General features: G+C 37.6%; 1 protein-coding gene across 6 annotated transcripts in view; it reads right to left on the bottom strand.

The window, feature by feature from the left end:
• The window catches only part of PLS3 (plastin 3), a 104,368-nt gene that overhangs the window by 53,415 nt on the left and 36,380 nt on the right, over positions 1 to 14,573 (bottom strand). The gene's annotated exons all lie outside the window — the stretch shown is intronic.

Raw genomic sequence — 14,573 nt, 5'->3', positions numbered from 1 at the left:
GGAGATCCTTTGGATAAGTATAGCATTAACTGTGATGTTTTACCCAACTAGCCACTTTTTAAAAAAGAATTTTAAAGATTTTATTTATTTATCTTTAGAAGGGAAGGGAAAGAGAGAAGGAGAGAAATATCAATGTATGGTTGCTTCTCATGCATCCTCTGCTGGGAACTGGCCTGCAACCCAAGCATGTGCCCTGACTGGGAATTGAACCGTGATTGTGTGGTTCACAGGCCCATACTCAATCCACTGAGCTACACCAGCCAGGGCCCCAACTAGCCACTTTTTATAAAAGGTGAAAAAGAGATAAGACTCTTCTTAGAGGGGAGGAAGATTGTGAGCTGAATCCAGAAAACAGAGAGCTTGTGCAAGATTAGATGATGAGATATAGTGAGAGTGAAGAATACAAAGTAGGTGTAGTGTGAGAAAGAATAGAGTTAACCTCACCAATAATAATGCTCAGAATTAAAGTGAAGTGGGCTAAGATCAGGGAGGGGTGCTGTCTAGTATGTACAATTGTATGGAACAACAATTATTTACAATAGTATTGGAACAACAATAATATGACAAGAAATATATGATTTGAGCAACCACAAAAGTACATGATGAAGAGTAGTGTGTTACTGGAACACAAATGAAGTGAAAGAAGGACAATTAAAATACAATAGAGAATAAGGAAAACCAGTCTAACAATGCAATTAAATAGAAATAAAATGAAGAAAACTAAACATATGGAAGAGAAATTTTAAAATATTAATAAAAGTGGTAAAAATAATGAAAAAATAATAATACACATAAACAATAAAATACCAGCTCTATGTGATAGAAAAGTGACATTTGTTTCAGTTTCTCAACTTGGGGGGTTAGCCTTGTGCTCCCCCTTTGAATCCGTCTTTGGACCCTTCCTAACTCCATGTCTTATTGTCTCACTTAGAGGAAGAGAAAAAAGAAAAAAAAGAGGAAAGAAAAACATAGGCCTCCTGCTGACCTGAAACCTGTTCAGGGAGTTTTCCTGGTCTTGTGGATGCCATAGGCAGATGGGGGCTGGCCTTCACTTTCCTCCCTCTCTATGATTTTGAGAGGACGGGGATCAGGTCTGGGCTGCAATATTCACAGTTGCCCAGCCTCCAGCCCAGGTTCTCTGAGCTGTCAGGCTCAAATCAGCCACTCAGTCTTTGGGCATGTGCAGCTCAAATCACCCTCCGGGCAAGCCAGCTGCTGGGGAGTTCCTTACAAAGCAGCTGCCTACCGCTCTTAACAAGTGCAGGGCTTTTCACACAGCCCATCTTTCCAACCAGTCCAGAGACTACAGGAGTCAGGGTCCAACACGGCTCAACTCTTCCCTTCTCCACATGTCCCCTGGCACCCCAATTTCTCTGGTGCTGGTGTCCACAGTCCTAACAGATGTACACCACTTCTGTGTGTCTACCACTTCTGTGTGTCTACCACTTCATCTCTATTCCCGCCAGAAACTTCCAGCATCCAGGTCCCTCCTGGTGCCAGCCTGCCCTCCCTGCTCTGGTAGGGGAGGGAGCTGGTGATCTAACTCTCTAACCCATATACCGAAGCAGGGACTGGGCCAGGGGCCACAGTGGTCTAGGTCCTTGCACAGATTCTAGGGACCTTACTGTCCCAGTGCAATATCCTTACCATCTGTTTTTCAATGTCCTCTACAATTTTTAGCCTCCAAACTTCATATAAGCTGGGATTCCATTGGCTGTTCACTCTGTTCCTCAGAAGATTGGCTAGGTGTTCCAGCTGGACACAAGGAAAACTGGGCTCCACTCCCACCTACCTTGCCTCCATCTTACCCAAAGTCAAATTTAAAGGTTCACAATATATGCTTTAGTTGACAAAAATCAGTTTTTAAATTAGCTATTTAATTCAGGTCCCCCATGAATTTTTTTAAAAGACTTATCCTTAAGACTACTCATAGGTATTTGATTGTATCTTTAATGAAACTGAATAACTAGTACTATCTTGAGAGAAAGCATCACATTACAATCATTTAGGAAAGACTGTTAGGTAGGTAGCATCAATAGATTTTTAAAAATTAAACTCTTAGAAATTACAGAAGCTCTACTGTTCTTCATGGGGCATTGTACTTTTGGGCCTTTTCCTCTCAAAGAAACGAAAATGTTCCAGACTGGGGCTTAGAAACAAAACATGATTTGACATGGTTATTGCCCTTTAGACACTTCATTCAATCTTAAGCCCCTTAGCAAGCTGTTGTCCCAAGGATGCAGTATGTTTTAATTGAAAGACGATTGGTTTTGAGACCAGAAGACCTCAGTTAATGCCCTTGCATTATTTCCTATCCATGTGTCTATGAGCACACTGGTTTAGTCTCTCTGAGCCTTAGTTTGCTCATTTGAAAATAGCAATAAATAATACCTACTTCCCCACGGTCCTTGTGAAAATTAAAGATGGCAAATGTGAAGGCACAATATAAATGATAACAAAGATATCAAATCTTTCTTTAAATCTTTAAGGAATGAAAATAGAGAATAAATGAATGTGTAAGGAATTGTGAGAGGCTATATAAATACAGGGTGGGGCAAAAGTAGGTTTACAGTTGTAAATATGCAAAACACAGAGTTTATGCTTGTATCATTATTCATTAATTATTGTATTATTTGCCACACAAACAACTGTAAATCTATTTTTGGCAAACCCTATGTAAGTCCTAAGTTCTACGTAAGAAACTTTAAAATGGAATATATGAAAAAAGTTATCTTATTTGCTCTACGATTATTGAGTACAGAGTATAACACATCTCCTTCGCATATAAAAATTATAAGCCTTTTAGTCAAAGTAATTTAAGAAAGATGGGCCTAAAGAAAACCTGCTACTACTTTTTACTCATGGCTCTATCTGGATCCTTCATCAGGGGTTTCTAAACACAACTTGAAGAGCAGCCAGGAGACAGTAAAAAAATATACAAGTTTTACTTTAAATATTTCAAGACCACTTTTAAAAATAGCTAACGACTTGTCAATATTGTCACATTCCCTGTAATTTGCACATTTTTCACAAGCAATGAAAAATAAAAGTTGAAGGGGTAAAAAGTAAATATTACTTGCCGAAAGTAAAGTTCACACTCAAATTCACAGTATGTGATTTACAGGCAAAAAGAAAGTCTGGCTTTTCCCCCTCTGTCTTCCTATAAAAGTGAACTTTATTTACATGGAGAGAGACACACACAGAGAGAGAACTGTTATTTAAAGAAAGAAACATATTTTCCCTCCATTTAAATGCACCAAACGAAATAGTAATCACAAGTAAAAAATTCCCAGGGTCTCTGCATTTTTCTGAATTCTCTCATCTGCAAAGCACTCTAATCTGTCTCTAGTTCCTAAGCCTACCTCCTCTCCAAAGGGAAAAGCAGCAGGGAAAGAGCAAACCCTCTCTCTCCCTAACCATCTGAGGCACAGGAAAAGAGATTTTCAAATAAGGGAATAAAACAAAAGCAAACAAAACCGCGTTTGTTTTTTTTCATAAAAGGATATGGTGTACAACAGGGTCTGAATTCAGGGCGTCACCCATAGAGGAGTCTTATGCCTATGAAGTCATCCCTAATTATGGAGTTTGACTAACAATACAGCAATTATAAAACCACTCCACTGCCTCATTTGACTGTGCTTAACCCTGAACACAAATCTTTGTTGAGAAAGGTACACCTGCAAATAACTCCCTGAAACTATTACTCAAATTCTGAAAGATATTTGTCGGGGATGAGAAGGTTGCCTGTTTTCATCCCCGAAAATGCTTTACTTTAGGAGTGAAGCTGACTGAATAATCTATTTACTAATCTGTGTCATTCAGTACCATATGGGCCATGAGGCAGAGTATACACATTGGGAATCTCATCTGTGGGTAATGAAGAGTTGATAATGAACTATATGCTTTTTTTTCTTGAAACTGAAAGGCAACTAAAAGAAAATAGCAGGGGATATATCACTATACACAATCCCAGCCATGAGTATGCCAGGTAAGTAGAACTGGGAAAGCAAGGCTGATTACTGAAATCAGAGATTTGGCAACACATACTTAAGCTAGTATCATGTAGACAGCAACAAAGAGTAGACAAAACATGGAAGAACATATTATTTTATACTATAAATGAAAAGAAATACCACCAGAGTCACTGCTATCTGTGAAAATTCAACAGTGATCAAGAAAAACAGGTGTGTCTTTATCCCTTCCCTCCATCCAAAACAGGCAGGGCTTTGGAACACCCACACTTCATGTATCTACCTGTATCAACAGAAACTGCCATCCTGCCTCCTCCCTAGTTATGCAAGTCAACAGAGCTAGTCTCTAGGTAAGATGGGTGTGCAATACTCTGTGAGCTACAGCTCACCTACTCTTACTATGCTTACTCAAGCTCCAATCCCACGTTTAGAAGATTTCAACTTGAATGTTTACCACTCATTCACCCACTTATTTATTTATAGCCAAGCCTTAATTAAAGGCTTAGTATGTACCAGGCAGTGCTGGGTGCTGTAAATATAGAAAGTTAGGAGCCAAAGTCCCCTTTTTTCAAAGAGCTTACTGTCTAGTTGGGGAAACATGGAAAACAAAAGACATAGAATTAGTGCTATCATATTTACTGAATGGCAGGCATCTGGAAAAGTTTTCCAGAGCAGGTAAGTTTTGAACTTTATCTTAGAATGTAAGTAGGACTATCTCAGACAGATATCACTGATAAAGGCATTCTAGGCACAGACATAAAGAGAAGAGTATTTTCGGGAGCTGGAGAAAGACAGTATGGTCAGAGCATTGTACCTAGGGTTTGTGACAGACATAACTAGAGTAGAAGGTCAGGGTCCAGCTCAGAAGGGCAACAACCAAAATCTGGACTTGAGACCTGACTGGTGTGGTTCAGTGGGTTGGACATCATCCAGGTTAATTCCTGGTCTGGGCACCTGCCTTGCTTGCAGGCCAGGTTCCTGGTTGGGGGCATGCGAGAGGCAACTGAGATTGATGATTCTCTCACATATCAATGTTTCTCTCCCTCCCTTTCTCTCACTATTCCCCTTCCTCTTAAAATAAAACTTAAAAAGTCTTTTAAAAATATAGTTTTGACCTTCTGGCCAATGGGGAAGGAAGCTCAGTGAGGAGGATTCTAGTCAGGAAAGTCTGAATGTCCACAACTGAATTTATTGCTACATTATTTCCTCCTCTTTCAAGTAACTTTCCTGGTAAATCAGGTCTCCTTTTCAACTTCTCCACCTTCCTCGGTCTCCAGCTTTATAAATTTGGCCACAATAAACAAAGGGGTGAAACCAATCACTAAGCATTCTGGGTTCTTACATCATAACCTTTTATCATCTCATGTCTAGCCTACTCCAAAAGCCTTTTGTAGCTAATCTATCTAGTCTTGTCTCCCTCCAATGTATTTTTTACACTGCTACTTTCCTGAAGAGTAGATCTATAATATATGCCATTCAAGCATATGTTGATCTATAATATATGCTTTAAAGCATGACATTCAAGGCTCTATACTTTTCTACATTGATACCTGCCTATCTTCCTAATGTTACTGCCTATTACATGCAGTGCACCCTTGAATCAAACTCCATTAAAGATGTCCTACTCCCCAAGCAGGCCATGTATTTCCTCACCTTCAGTCCTCCTGTGTACAATGCTCCTCAGCTACTTCTTATCTATTCTTCAAGAGCATTTTTCAGAAAGATTTTATCATTTTTTTAAGAGAGAGGGGAAGGGAAGGAGAAAGAGATAGAGAAATATCAATGTGTGGGTGCCTCTCACATGTCGCCCATTGGGGATCCTGCCTGCAACCCAGGCATGTACCCTGGCCAGGAATTTTACCAGCAACTGTTTCATTTGCACACTGGCACTCAATTCACTGAGCCACACAGCAGCCAGTGCTCTTCCAGAGTATTTTTTTAAAGATTTTATTTATTTATTTTTAGATAGAGAGCACGGGAGGGAGAAAGAAAGAGAAACACTGATTGGTTGCCTCCTGCACATGCCCTGACCTGGGACTGAACCTGAAACCCAGGCATATGCCCTGACCAGAAATCATACCGTTGTTCTTTAACTTTGCAGGATGATGCCCAACCAATTGAGCCACACTAATCAGGGCATCAAGAGCATTTTTAAGAAAGTCTCTTCAGACTGTCCCCATCTGAGACCAAAAATTCTCTCTTCCTAGTACTCTCAAAGAACTGTGTGTTTTCTTCTATTACAGTCAGTTCTGGATTCTCTCAGACAGCTCTAATTTTAAATACTTTGTTTTACTCTCAGACCATATGTACCAAATTTTGAATGGGAAAATATAGTCACCACTATGATAGCATTTAATACTATTACACTAAGTTCTTTTATGGAAGATACCATATCCCATTCATCCTCATAATCCCAGCCCTTGTCACAATGTCTCCGGAGTAGGTAATAATATTAAGGCAATATGATTGTAAGTTTGTATTACAGCGGCTAACATTTATAGAGGATGTACATTTTACATTGACTGCACTAAACAATTTATATACTTTATACATGCTACTTCTCAGAAAGCCTATATGAACCAGGTGATACTGTTATTACTGATTTTACAAATGAGCCAACAAGCTTCGAGAATTTGAATAACTTGTATAAAGTCACGTAGTGAGAGAGGTAGAGCCAGGTCTCAAACCCAGGTAGGTCTGCCTAACACAAAGTCAGTATTCTTAATCATTAATGCTATATAGCCTCTTCAACAAACACTTACTGAATGAATTTATTTCATCAACAAGACTATAAACTTTAATATTAGAGTAGAAATACAGCTTACTCATCTCTTTTCACCATAGTACTTGGTATAATGCATGGACACGGTGCATTCTCAATATCTTTTGAATTAAAAATAACCCACAACTAGTACCTACAACCACTTTTCATGTCAGTTTCCTTTCAAGAAGCTATAATTGTTTATGCCTAAACAGGTATCTAATTTCTGCCTGTTATTCCAAGGTCCTCTAGAGTGGTTCTATTAGTCACATCTAACTAACTTTACCTTTCAACAACACTCAGTAGCTTTTGTTTCATCCTTCCCCTCCTTATTTCCCTCTCTCTTAGAAAGAACTCTCTCTGTATATCTCTCACATTTATAATGTTCTCCCCCTTTTCTTCTCTTCCTATCCAAATTCTACTCAATCTTCAAGGTTCAGCAGAAGCCTCATCCTCTCCCAAACCACTTTTCCCAATGACTCCACCTCTGCTCTTTTCTTCGGTTCTCACAGCATTTAAAATCTTGTCACAACTTAGCAATTTAATTATAGACTCCTGCATATAGTTAGGTAAGTGGACATGAGGACAGTGGAGCTGGAATATCCACCATCCTATTAGATTCAGTTCATTTGCCCCTCCACACAGATCCTCATATTTGGTCAAAGAGAATAATCTTCTCCAACAAAAGAGAATAATCTTCTCCAACAAAAGAGAACCATTCTTTTATCAACAGATCATAAATATTTGTCTGACCACTTGATCTGCAAGTCTTATTTCAAAATTGTTTCTCAAGAACAGAGTCTAAACTTAATCTTCCTCTCTTGTACTCCCACAGTAATCCATTGCTGGATGCTGGGTACAGAGACATGGCTCAAAAATTATTCCAACTACCTGCCACGTTTTGAGGGTAAAAATAATTCCCAGCATGCCCAATATCCAATGATTATTGAAATCATATTAGGGAAGAAACAAGAGCCTAGGGACTTTTAGAAACAAGAGTTAAGGAACTTTGCCCAGGACAGAGCAATGCAACAAATGTAAAATTAAAAGAGTGTGTACGAGAGAAGGCAATTAACTACTCTCACCATAAAAACAAAATCAAAGAGGCTATATACCCATTGCTTTGTGGAAAGAAGGCTCATGCCTATTAGAGCCTTTGGAATAATTTCAAAGCTCCTAACATGACCATGCTATTTAGAAATATGAATGGTTGCCAGGAAATAGAGAGTGACCTCTCTCTACCTAATATTAACTTGTTTTCACTAATGGATAAGGGGTTCACTTAGTCCTCAAACTGAAATTACTAGAACTATAATTGCACAAAACACACTGAATGTAGGCAAAAGATTCAGTAAAGATTATACGAGATCTGTATAGAAAAATTCCAGCCATTCTTTTTTTCCCCAATTTTTTATTTAATTATTTTTCAAGTACAGTTTTCTGTCTATTACTCCCATCCCATCCCACCCCCCATACTCCTCCCTCCCTCCCATTTCCACCCTTCTCAGTTGTTGTCCATGTATTCTTTATATATGTTCCTCTAAATCCCTCCCCTTAATATAACAAGAATGGTTTGTGTGATATCAATGTAACCTGGCAGCCAAGGAGAGTAGACTGGAATGTGCATATGTGAACAATGATAACTTCACTGTACTAGTCAGTGGGGCAGTAGATGCCATTGAGTGAGCATGTATACTATGTGGCCATTATATTCAAAAGGTAGGAGTATAGCAATGAATCTGCATCAAATTTTGCACTAAGCTTGAACATTTCTCCATGGAAACTATTCAAATGGTTCAGAAGGACACAGCTATTGGCAAACGGTGATGGACCATTTCATCATGACAATGTGCCCACTTATGCATCATAGCTCGTGCAGACTTTTTTTGTGAAACATCAATGACCCTGGTGACTCAGCACCCCTGCAGCTCAGATTTGGTGCCCTGCAACTTCTAGCTTTTCCCAAAACTAAAATTACCTTTGAAAGGGAAGAGATTCAGACCGTTGATGAGATTCAGGAAAATATGATGAGGCAGCTGATGGTAACTGCAAGAACTGTGTGAGGTCCCAAGGTGCCTTACTTTGAAGGGAACTGAGGCATCATTGTCCTATGTAAAATGTTTCTGCTATCTTGTATCTTCAATAAATTTCTCAATTTTTTCCTATTACATGGCTGGATACCTTCTGGACAGATATATATATATATATATTTAAAAAATTCTTTCTTTAAAACACTGGTGTACAATGATCAGACAACAGAAAGAAATAAAAGGCATTACAAATTGGAAAAGAGAAAGTAAAACTGTCATTGTTTGAAGACGACATGATGGTGTACATTGAAAACCCTTTAGGCTCCACCAAATAATCACTCAACCTAATAAGTAAATTTGGCAAAACAGCAGGATACAAAGTCAATATTCAGAAATCAAAGGTATTTTTTACACCAACAATGAAATATCAGAAACAGAACTCAGAGAAAGAATCCCATTTGATAGAGCAACAAGAAAAATAAAGTACCTAGGAATAAACCTAACCAAGGATGTAAAAGACCTGTACTCAGAAAACTACACAACACTAAAGAAAAAAAAAACTAGGAAAGAGACAAACGATGGAAGCATATATCATGTTCTGGAAATATTAACATCATCAAAATGTCCATACTACTCAAAGCAACTTACAGATTCAATGCAATCCCTATTAAAATACCAATGACATATTTCACAGATATAGAACAAACATTTCAAAAATGTATATGGAACCATAAATGACCCCACATAGCCACAGCAATTTTGAGAAAGAAGAACAAGGTAGGAGGGATCACAATACCTGACATAAAACTATATTACAAGGCCACAGTAATCAAAACAGTCTGGTACAGACATAAGAAGACACACAAAAATAAATAAAACAATAGATAGCCTAGAAATAAACCCAAGTATCTACGGTCAATTAATATTCAATAAAGGAGGCAAAAGCATAATATGGGGTAAAAATAGCCTCTTCAACAAATCATGTTGGGAAATCTAGACAGCTACATACAAAAAAATGAAACTCGACCACAAACTTACACCATATAAAAAAACAAACTCAAGACAGATAAAAGACTTAAATATAAGTTGCAATACATGTATAAAAGTCCTAGTGGAGAACATAGGGAGGAAAATCTCAGATATCCCATGCAGCAATATTTTCACTGATATGTCCCCTAGAGCAAGGGACATAAAGGAAAGAATAAACAAATGGGACTTCATTAAAATAAAAAGTTTCTTCACAGCTAAAGAAAACATCAGCAAAATGAAAAGGAACCAACTGTATGGGAAAATATATTTCCCAATGATACTTCGGACAAGGGTTTGATCTCCAAAATATATAAAGAACTCACATGACTCCTCTCCAGGAACACAAACAACTCAATTTAAAAATGGGCAAAGGAGCCCTGGCTGGTGTAGCTCAATGGATTGAGCACAGGCCTGCGAACCAGAGGACCTCGGTTCAATTCCCAGTCAGGGCACATGCCTGGGTTGCAGGCTGGTTCCCTGCAGGTCAACTCCCAGCAGGGGACACACGAAAGGCAACCATACATTGATGTTTCTCTCCCTCTATCCCTCCCCTCTAAAGATAAATAAATAAAATCTTAAAAAAAAATGGGCAAAGGACTTGAACAGAGACTTCTCCAAGGAGTACATACAGAAGGCCCAGAGACATATAGAAATATGCTCAGCATCATTAGCCATCAGAGAGATGCAAATTAAAACCACAATGAGACACCACTTCACACCACTGAGAATAGCCATCATAAACAAATCAACAAACAAGTGCTGGTGAGGTTGTGGAGAAAAAGGAACCCTAGTGCACTGTTGGTGGGAAGGCAGACAGGTGCAGCTACTGTGGAAAACGGTATAAAATTTCCTCAGAAAATTAAAAATGGAACTCCCTTTTACCCAGCAATTCCACCAGTGGGATTATACCCTAAGAATCCTGAAACAGCAATCCAAAAGAACCTATGCACCCCAATGTTCATAGCAGCACAATTTACAATAGCCAAATGCTAGAAGCAATGTAAGTGTCCACCAGTAAACAAATTGATCAAAAAACTGTGGTACATTTACACAATGGAATACTATGCAACAGATAAAAAAGGAGCTCCTACCATTTGTGACAGCATGGATGGATCTGGAGATCATTTTGCTAAGTGAAATAGGCCAAGCCATGGAAGACAAATACCATATGATCTCACCTTTAAGCATAACCTAATCAATAAAACAAACAAGCAAGCAAAACATAACCAGACAGTGAAATAAAGAACAAACTGATGGTAATGGGGGGGCGAGAAGGAGGGAGGGTTGTCAGGAACATGTGTAAAGGACATAACAAAAAAGCCAGAGGTGGGTGGGATCCAGGGTGGGAGGTGGGGATGTCTGGAGTGGGGGGTACTGATAGGGGAAAATGGAGACAACTGTACTTGAACAACAATAAAAAAGAGAGCAAAAAACACTGATGTTAAATAAATACTGACAATAAAACAAGCCATTAAAAATTGGGACACAAATGCTTACCTTCTCTTGGCACATTCATTCCTATATATGACATGCTTCTACTTCACTGTATATTGCTTCATTTCAGACTCTTAAATGCTAAGTACCATGAATAACCACTCCCATTGTATCAGTGCTAATAACTTAGTATAAACATAACCAAACACTCAGGTATCTATGTGATTTACTTTTTATTTTAGGATTTTTTCTCATGCATAAGCCATTGCCATGGTACCCATAGTTTTTTTTTGTGATTAGTTATGTTATCTTTCTCAATTTAATGATTTGTTACTCTTCAAGTCAAAACAAGTGAGTCAAACTCTAAATGCCTTCACATGCATCAAAAGTTCCTCATCCTGAAAGCTCAGGAAAGGTTTAAGCAGAAGGAAGAAGTGGTAAATTATTTTACTGTTTATTACTTTAGCTCCTCAGAATTATTAAAAATTGCTTATTGTATTCAATGTGGACAGCAAACCTCTACAAAATCAATATTCAACATGTGTAGTATACTTTACTTAGCAAGATTGTTTTTCAAGCTTAGATCTGGTAATTCTACTTGACACTTCACCTGCAAATTGGTAAAACTAAACAGGGGTCACTGCTAGATACTCCCAAATAAAACTACCAGTATTTTCCCAAGAGGCACTGTTATATATGATGTTAGGTTATACAGTATTCATGACTAAAAAATAAATAAATAAAGCAACTGGCCATGCTTGGTGTGGCTCAGTGGGTTGAGCATTGTCTCTCAAGCCAAAAGGTCACCAGGTTGATTCATAGTCAGGGCACATGCCTAGGTTTCGGGTCAAGTCCCCAGATAGGTGTGTGCATGAGACAACTGATAGATGTTTCTCTTGTGCATCAACATTTGTTTCCCTCTCTTTAAAAATATATACATACACAAAATCTTTTAAAAAAAGAATAAAGCAAGTGGCTGACAGAACATAAATGTGGATATATTTAACACAATGCTTCTTCTACAATTAATTTAGATGAAAATAATACAAACACCAAAACATAACATTTCAAGTTAACATACCATTTGAGAGACATTTGTGAAGTGACCTGAAAATCCTTAGGTACTATTTTCATGATAAAATATGTTTCAAATTCTCAATCAATTGAGAGATATACATTGGAAGGCTCTATCGTTGAGTGAAGGCTATAACTATACCCTTTATCCAATGACAAGTCGCAGCCGATACATAACTAATTTTGCCTGGGTTCATCCAAGAACTTTAAGGAGACTTAAACACTAGCTAACTATTTAACGTGAAGAAGAGATTGCTGTCTCCTGCATGTATGCTGCTCCAACAACGTCAGAGGATGCATAAGAGAAGTATGAAGGGTCGTTATTGTAAGAAGGGCAGGGGAGCATAGATGGCTGTTATTTGCAAAGTCATGTGTAGGGGACTGTATAGAGTTAAATCAACCTATGTTAGTCCTCTTCCTCCCTCTCTCATATCTACAACTAAGTCACCTCAAATTTTGTTTGTATTGTTTACAAGGAGGTGTACCATAAAATCATAGTTGCTAACCACTAACTCCCTTTCCCCAATACCCATAGCCCCTTTCAGTGCATGAAGACCATCTGCTTCTCTATCTTTCCCACTAGTCTGTGAGCTCCTTGAAAACAGGGTTGTTACCTTATTTGACCTTGTATCTTGGCTCACAATAAGCACCTATGAAATGTTTGTTGAATAAATCCTTATGAAGCCAAGTAGGGAAAGTGAACTTAAACATAATGCAGGCTAAACAGCTGTCCATGTAGTTTAAAAAATACATACTCTATTAGAGAAAGCTGTGAACAAAATAGTCAAGAGATTATAATGTTCCCACATTCTTCACATACAATTGGCCTGTTAGTATGCTTTAACTATCTACTCTTGATTCAAGAGGACTTCAAGATACTACAAAACTCTTCAGATGTTTGCAACCAGTCCTTTGAATGTAGCTGAAAGTCAAACAAAAAGATTGTTTTCAGAAACCTTTTTTACGTGCAACAATTTTGGCAATTAAACAGCACATCTCACCTTTACAATAACACATCATGTACAAATTACATTTTGACAAACCTGCAATTTGAAGATAAAAGTAACATTTATAAATAAATGTAAATTGCTTCAAACTAAAGCTATACTTAAATTTTTATTGTAAAAGTTTTCAATATATACAAAGGTAAGAGAAAATAGTACTACAAATGCCCAGAAACCCATTGTCCAGAGTCTGCATTTATCAGGAATTTCCCACAACTGTTTCATCTCGACTCTTTCCTGTTCCTTTTCTTGTTTTCCCTTCCCTTCCTCCCTCTTTTCTATCTTAAAGTATTTTAATGCAAACCTCAGAGACCTCAGGATTTCATTTACTCTAGTCCATAATCTATCATAAGCTAGATTCTAGTTGATCTTCTTTTTTTCCAAGCACCTGTGAGTCACTGAATTCCCAAAGGGTACCTAAGTCTGTGTCATTTCCTGGAAGAATATCCAATACCTCCATTTTAAGTAAAAGTTTCCTTTCTCTTTTTTTTTGTACTTCATTAAAAAAGATAAGATATTAAAGCAATGGCTATTTAAAAATAAGTTAATAACTTTTCCAATAATAGAAACATTCAATTCAATTTAATAAGATTGAAAACATTCTTTAAATTCTTGCCAGACAAGAATTTTGTAGATATCTAATGTACATCTTAATTACATTCTAAAAGCCCCTTCCCTTGTGATAAAGAGTGCTATATCAAACCCAAAGACAACAAAATAATACAACTCCTTCCCCCTTGTTTACAAAGCTAAGGAGTATTAAGTGCTTGGATTAAAATAGTGCACCTTCCTTTTTAAAAAGTCTAGTCCCTTTGTAAGTAAACCTTGACATGTTACAAAAATATCAGAATATTTTATTAAAAATGTAACTGCTGCTAACAAAGTTAGTTAATCTTCACACCATTCTCCTCACATTAGAAAATTAACATTGAAGCTAAAAGCTACCTCTCCACACACACACCCCCCCCAAGGCAAGATCAGACTAGTTAACATGCTTCAACTCAAAATAAGTATTATTATGTACAACTAAGAAATCAGTAGAGATACAATTTCAGCTTAGACTTTGAGCTAAGTTGAGATCTTATTTTGTTAGTCACTGAAAGCATGTTCTACAGTGTTACATACCTTGCTTATTTGGTTCTCAAATATAGTACTTGTTAATTGAAAACTAGATTCTTTTGTTTCATATTTCACTTTTTACTTCATACAGGTGAACTAAGTGCAACCACTCTGAGACATTAGCCTTAACTCAGAATTGGGATTTATAGAA

The sequence above is a fragment of the Sturnira hondurensis genome, unplaced genomic scaffold (assembly GCF_014824575.4).
Source record: "Sturnira hondurensis isolate 20B ecotype Veracruz unplaced genomic scaffold, ASM1482457v3 Scaffold0023092, whole genome shotgun sequence".
NCBI lineage: Eukaryota > Metazoa > Chordata > Mammalia > Chiroptera > Phyllostomidae > Sturnira > Sturnira hondurensis.
The sequence above is the reverse complement of the archived record's forward strand: the minus strand, read 5'-3'. Positions and strand labels throughout refer to the sequence as shown.